We start from the raw sequence: 6,747 nt of genomic DNA, 5'->3' as shown, positions 1-6,747 counted from the left end.
TGCCCTCAGGTTACCCAGCTGAAGTCCCTCCTATCCTGTCCACATGGGTTACGGTGCTTCACGCCAGCTTGTGTATTGTCACTGCCTTGCCGTATTCATTCTGCACCACACTGCATGGAGGTAGGCAGACCCAGGAAACCCCCATGACTCGTGGAGACCTTGAGACAAACCGAAATGGGTAAAGACCCAGAGTGGCTGACAGGTGGCTTCCCCAGCCTTCAGAGCGTGTCCCTCATCCTCGCCTGGTTTCTTCTGCTTCCCCTTCCTATGTGTTGTCTACAATGTGCTTGGCATGAAGCAAGTGTTCAGGCAGTATTTGTCTATCGGTTCAGTGATTGAAGTCAAGTGAGGTGAGTGGAGCCGTGGGGGTTGGTCAGCAGAGTTGGGAGTTTGGTCTGGGAGGTGGTGGTGGGTGGAAGAGTTGGGGAATGAGAGGGGACTGGAAGAAATAGCAACCCAGTAGTGGATGGCTGGGGTGAAAGACTTGGAATGGGGGACTTTAAGAGAAATTTTCACCTGGGACAAATTCCCCAGAGCTGATATGCCTGGGGCACAGTATCAGAAACAATGACACAATAGCCAAGATATGGAAACAACCTAAGTCTGCCAATGGATGAATAAAGATGATGTGTTGTATATGTACAGTGGAGTGTCATTGGTGAACAAGAAGGAAATCCTGCCATTTGCAGCAACATAGATGAAACTTTAGGGCATTAGGCTATGTGAGATAAGTCGAAGAAAGACAAACTGTATGATGTCACTTATGTGTTAAATCTACAAAATCCAACTGAGTAGAATGGTGGTTATGAGGGGGTGGGATGGTGGATAGATGGGGGAATGGGGAGATGTTGGCTAAAGGGTACACACTTCCAGTTAAAAGTTCTGGGGAGCTGATGTATAATAGTGATTATAGCTAATAGCCCTGTACTATATACTTAAAAATTGCTAAGCATGTAGGTCTTAAATACTCCACAGAAAAGAAATGATAATTACATGACATGAGGGAAGTGTTAACTAATGCTCTGGTGGTAATCATTTTGCAGTATATTAAGTGTATTAAGTCAGCTCTTTGTTCACCTTAAACATATCTATGTTATAGGTCAATTATATCTCAGTAAGTCTGTGGGGAAAAAAGCAGTGGGACAGATGCCCAGTTCCTGGGCTCTGAGGTCTACTGCCTTCTAACCGTGGCATTGTCATGAAAGAGGTTTTGGGGAAATAAGAAAGAGGGGCTGTGCTCTGAGTTTGGCTCCTATCAGCCATAGATGCAGAAAAATGTGGGAAGGAAAATAACTCTGTGTAAGAGGAAACTAACCAGAGGGAACCAGGAGAGTTTACAACCCCAGAAATCTGCATCAAAGGTGCCCTTGGACCTCCCCTTACAATATGGGAGTTCAACAGACCCATTTGATGTCACTGTCACAGGACAGTGTGACACTCAAAAGTCACAAGGAAAATAATTCACTAAATCTCACTTCATAAAAAAATTTTGTGTATTAGGGGAAAAACACAAAGATAAAACATAAGTGACAAATGGAAAATATTTGCAATGTCAAATTTAATGAACTAGAGATCAATAAGAGAGCAGCGAAACCCCAGAGGTAAATGGACAAAATATAGGAACAGGAATAAACAGATATAATTAAAGTAATGGAATAAATCACCAGAAATCAATGTTGCTCAGCTGTACACATTTCAAGAAATAACTTTAAAAAATGCAATATTGTATCTTGGCAAAGAAATGGCTGGGGGGTGGGATGGGGAAATATTCTTAAAATCCAGAGCTGGCAAAGATGTATAAGGAAGTTTCGAATTACAGTCCGTGTGACTTGTTTACAAACTTACAAGAGGGTACTTGGTTCATTTGTTCTTAAAATTTAAATGCCACGTTTGTCTGGTTTGACCTTTGGGTCAGAGGTGCCATCAAGACAGGGAGGGAGTGCTCTGCTCCCTGAACTGTGGGTCAGGTGTCCATGCCCCATCCTGAGGAGGACCAGGAAGGCAAGGTTGGTGTGTGCTGAATGGATCATGGTGGTGGTGGTAGGATGGGCATGTGACTCTCTTGGGAAACCCAAGTCTGTTCTTGGCTACCTAAGAGCAGGGCCCTCTCCTATTGCCAAGGTTGAGGGGGCTACCTCTAGGGTGTTTTGTGGAGTCCCAACAGGGTGGCCCTGGGACACTGGGGGCTGGAAGGAGCCTCTGTCCTCCACAAGTCAAGGCTGCGACTGCTGAGGCATTTGTGTAGCCTAAGAGGACTATTCAGACCCCCAAGTTACAGAGGAGGAAACTGAGGCTCAGGAGGGTGGAGGCACCTCTGAGGATCTTCCCTCCATAAAGAGCTGACCCTGTCCCCAGGCAGGATGGGGAAGCACAGGTGTGGTGGCTGAGTCCCCTTCACTTCATTGCAAGAAGCGGCTGGATCATGTCCCAGCCAGCACTGGGCCTCACCCTGCTGCTCTGGAGGGTATGAGGACCCTCCGAGCTGTGTGTACTCCCCAGTAAGAGGGACAGCCCTGGGCCCCTGGGGAGGAGTAGGGAACCCCCTTTCATTTATCCCCAGACCCTGAGGGGTCCCCCCACCTCCAGGGTCCCTGACCCCAAACACTGGTGCACACCTCCCTCTTTCTGACAGGAGGTTGGGTGCAGTGGGGTAGGGACCTCTTGATATTTGTGGGTGACGTAAAGCTGGTTGGCTTGTTCTCTTGGGCTGAGGATCTCCTAGACATTTCCAGGGGCAGCCCTGGCCAGGCTGACAGTGCCGCCTCCCCATCACCTCCCCCAGGGCTGCTTCCCTCCCAAGAGGCAGGTCCCTCCACCTCCCTCCACTCAGCTCTGAATAGCAGTGACCCCTCCTCCTGTTGCCAAGATTGAGGGTCCTACCTAGGAACTTTATCTCCCCCCAAAAAATGTGGTACAGGGGGGGTGAGAAGGAAAGAAGGATGATCACCTTTAATTAGCTCTGATTTTGGCACCAAATATTCCAAAGTCATGAGTTCTATGGTATCTCACTTGTTTCTATCTTATTTCTGTTTCTCTGCTTATGTTTCATTTTCCATTTGTAACTTTCTGAGCTACAGATAGATTCCAGTGGCTTCTAGATCCAAAATTTACCCCAGAGGCAGTTCTACAATTTCCACATGGTTTTCTGCTTCAACTTTTCCACTTGTTTCTAGTTTCTCTGACAGGCAATTACAGAAAATAATCTCTGTTACTTGTATTTTTCAAAAAATTTTGAGGTTTTTGTTGTAGTCCAAAATGGTGAATTTTAATCTTATATGGTCACCTGATGTCATTAGCATGTAGATTTGCATCTATTTCAATTCGTTGTTTAAAATTATACAACATGCATTTATATTTTATTATGTAAATCAGATACTCGGATGGACAGTAATTTTAAGCTTTCCTTAGGGAAAACTATAGACAAGAGAGAACAGTAATGTGTGAATGCTCAGGCATGGCAAACGGTGGTTTCCTCCCTCCCTTCCCTTCCCCTCTTCCTTCCCTCCTGCCTCACTCCCTCTCTCCCACTCCTAACCATCCCTCCTTTTTTCTATCTCTTTTCCCTTCCCTCCCTCCTATCCACAGAGGGTCTCAAACAAGATGAACCCAAACAGACTTATACCAAGATATAATAAGATATTTAAATTAAAAAAGTTAAAGAGAATTTTAAAGGCAGCAAGAGAAGAACCGATTCACATATAAGGAAACCCTCGTAAAACTGTCAGCTGATTTTTCTGCAGAAAGTTTGCAGGCCAGACGGGAGCTCTTGTAACTTTATATATATATGTATATATAAAACAAATAATTAAGAAATGGGCAGAAGACCTGAATAGATATTTTTTCTGAAGAAAACATTCAGATGGCCAATAGTCACATGAGAAGATGTGCAACATCACTGAACATCAGGAGATGCAAATCATAACCACAATGAGATATTACCTCAAACCTGTCATAATGGCTGTAATCAAAAAGAGAATAAATAGGGAGTTACCTGGTGGTCTAGTGGTTAGGGCTGTTATTCCCATCTCTTAAGAATTTCCATAATTTGTTGTGATCCACAGAGTCAAAGTCTTTAGCGTAGTCAGTGAAGCAGAAGTAGATGTTTTTCTGGAATTCCCTTGTTTTCTCCATGATCCATGTTGGCAATTTAATCTCTGGTTCTTCTGCCTCTTGGAAACCAGCTTGTATGTCTAGAAGTTCTCAGTTCATGCTGCTGAAGCCTAGCTTGAAGGATTTGAGCATAACCTTGCTGGCATGTGAAATGAGCACAACTGCATGGTAGTTTCAACATTCTTTGACATCGGAATGAAAACTGACTATACAAAAAAGGTCTTAGTGACCCAGATAACCATGATGGTGTGGTCACTCACTTAGAGCCAGACATCCTTGAACGTGAACACAAGTGGGCCTTAGGAAGCATTACTATGAAAAAAGCTAGTGGAGGTGACAGAATTCCAGCTGAGCTATTTCAAATCCTAAAAGATGATGTTGTTAAAGTGCAGCACTCAATACGTCAGCAAATTTGGAAAACTCAGCAGTGGTCACAGAACCAGAAAAGGTCAATTTTCATTCCAATCCCAAAGCAAGGCAGTGCCAAAGAACTACCATATGATCCAGCAATTCCACTCCTGGGTATTTACCTGAAGAAAATAAAAGCACTAATTCAAAAAGATATATGTACCTTAATGTTCAGAGCTGGGGCTTCCCAGGTGGTGCTAGTGGTAAAGAACCCGCCTACCAATGCAGGAGACATAAAAGATGAGGGTTCAACCCCTGGTACTGGAAGATCCCTTGGAGGATGAAATGGCAACCCACTCCAGTATGCCTGCCAGGAGAATCCCATGGACAGAGGAGCCTGGTGGGCTACAGTCCATAGGGTCACAAAAGAGTCAGACACGACTTAAGCAGCTTAGCACGTTAGCATGCACGTTCACAGCTGCATTATTTACAATAGCGAAGATATGGGGCAAGCTAAGTGTCCATCAACAGATGAATGGACAAAGAAGATGTATATATTTTATGAAATGTGAAGTGTTAGTTGTGCCTGACTCTTTGTGACCCCATGGACTGCAGCCCACCAGACTCCTCTGTCCATGGGATTTTCTAGGTAAGAATACTGGCGTGGGTAGCCATTTCCTTCTCCAGGGGATCTTCCCAACCTTAGGATCGAACCTGGGTCTCCTGCACTTCAGGCAGATTCTTTACTGACTGAGGTTATTCAATCATAAAAAGAATGGAATTCTGCCATTTGCAACAACATGGATGGACCTGAAGAGTATTAAACTTAATGAAACAAAGACAGATACTGTATGTCGTCACTCATATTTAATATCAAATAAAATGTATCACAAGAAGGAAACAGACTTACAGAGAACAAACTAGTGGTTATCATAGTAGGGAAGTGGGGAGGGGCAAGAGATTAAGAGGTAGAAACTATGTTTCAATAGGTGACAAGGGAATATAGTACAGCACAGGGAATATAGCTAATATTTATATTAATTTTATTTATTTTTTCTTTTTTTTCTTTTTCATTTATTTTTATTAGTTGGAGGCTAATTACAATATTGTAGTGGGTTTTGTCATACATTGGCATGAATCAGCCATGGATTTACATGTATTCCCCATCCCGATCCCCCCTCCCACCTCCCTCTCCACCCGATCCCTCTGGGTCTTCCCAGTGCACCAGCCCCGAGCACTTGTCTCATGCATCCAACCTAGGCTGGTGATCTGTTTCACCCTTGATAATATACATGTTTTGATGCTGTTCTCTCTAAACATCCCACCCTCGCCTTCTCCCACAGAATCCAAAAGTCTGTTCTGTACTTCTGTGTCTCTTTCTCTGTTTTGCATATAGGGTTATCGTTACCATCTTTCTAAATTCCATATATATGTGTTAGTATACTGTACTGGCCTTTATCTTTCTGGCTTACTTTACTCTGTATAATGGGCTCCAGTTTCATCCATCTCATTAGAATGGATTCAAATGAATTCTTTTTAATGGCTGAGTAATATTCCATGGTGTGTATGTACCACAGCTTCCTTATCCATTTGTCTGCTGATGGGCATCTAGGTTGCTTCCATGTCCCCAGTGTTCATCGCAACACTGTTTATGGTAGTGGTTTTTAAAATGATTCCCATTATATTTTAACATCTAGAAAATGTAACGAGTTAAATTTAAATTGATGATGTAATTCATTATTTCTTAACAATAGTTAAGAAACTTCTGGGAGAAGTTTAACCACCAAAGACATTAGATATATTGGAACACTTTTTCTCTGTCAAAGCTTCTGTTGCTGGGTGGAAAGAGAACAGCAGAGGCTATTTCATGGCATCAGGGGCTCCTGGTGGTCTGTCTGGGTCTGGCAGGGCACCAGGGCTGGACTGCGTTCAGTTACTTAGGGCTGCACAAGGTGCATACAGGTTGGGATTCTCACCTCTCCAGGGCTTCTGGGCCAGGGAGGCCTTCAGGCTTTTAATCTAGAGTGAAGAGCCTCCCCTGATGGCACCACTGGCTGTGTACCTGCTGAAGGCCTAGGAGCAGCCTGAGTCAAGATCTGGAGCAGCAGCCCTGGGACTGGAGGCTGGGGCATAATTTGCTGTGCCCAGTAGTCTGGCTGATCCAGGATCAAACATGTCCAGGGGTGGATGTGGATTCTAGGCAAAGAGCAAGGCTGGAGCTTCTGGCTGATACAGTGAGCAGTCCTGGGACCTGAGGCTTGGATAAGGTCTATCTATCAAGTCACTCTG

The sequence above is a fragment of the Cervus elaphus genome, chromosome 15 (genome assembly GCF_910594005.1).
Source record: "Cervus elaphus chromosome 15, mCerEla1.1, whole genome shotgun sequence".
NCBI lineage: Eukaryota > Metazoa > Chordata > Mammalia > Artiodactyla > Cervidae > Cervus > Cervus elaphus.
The sequence above is the reverse complement of the archived record's forward strand: the minus strand, read 5'-3'. Positions refer to the sequence as shown.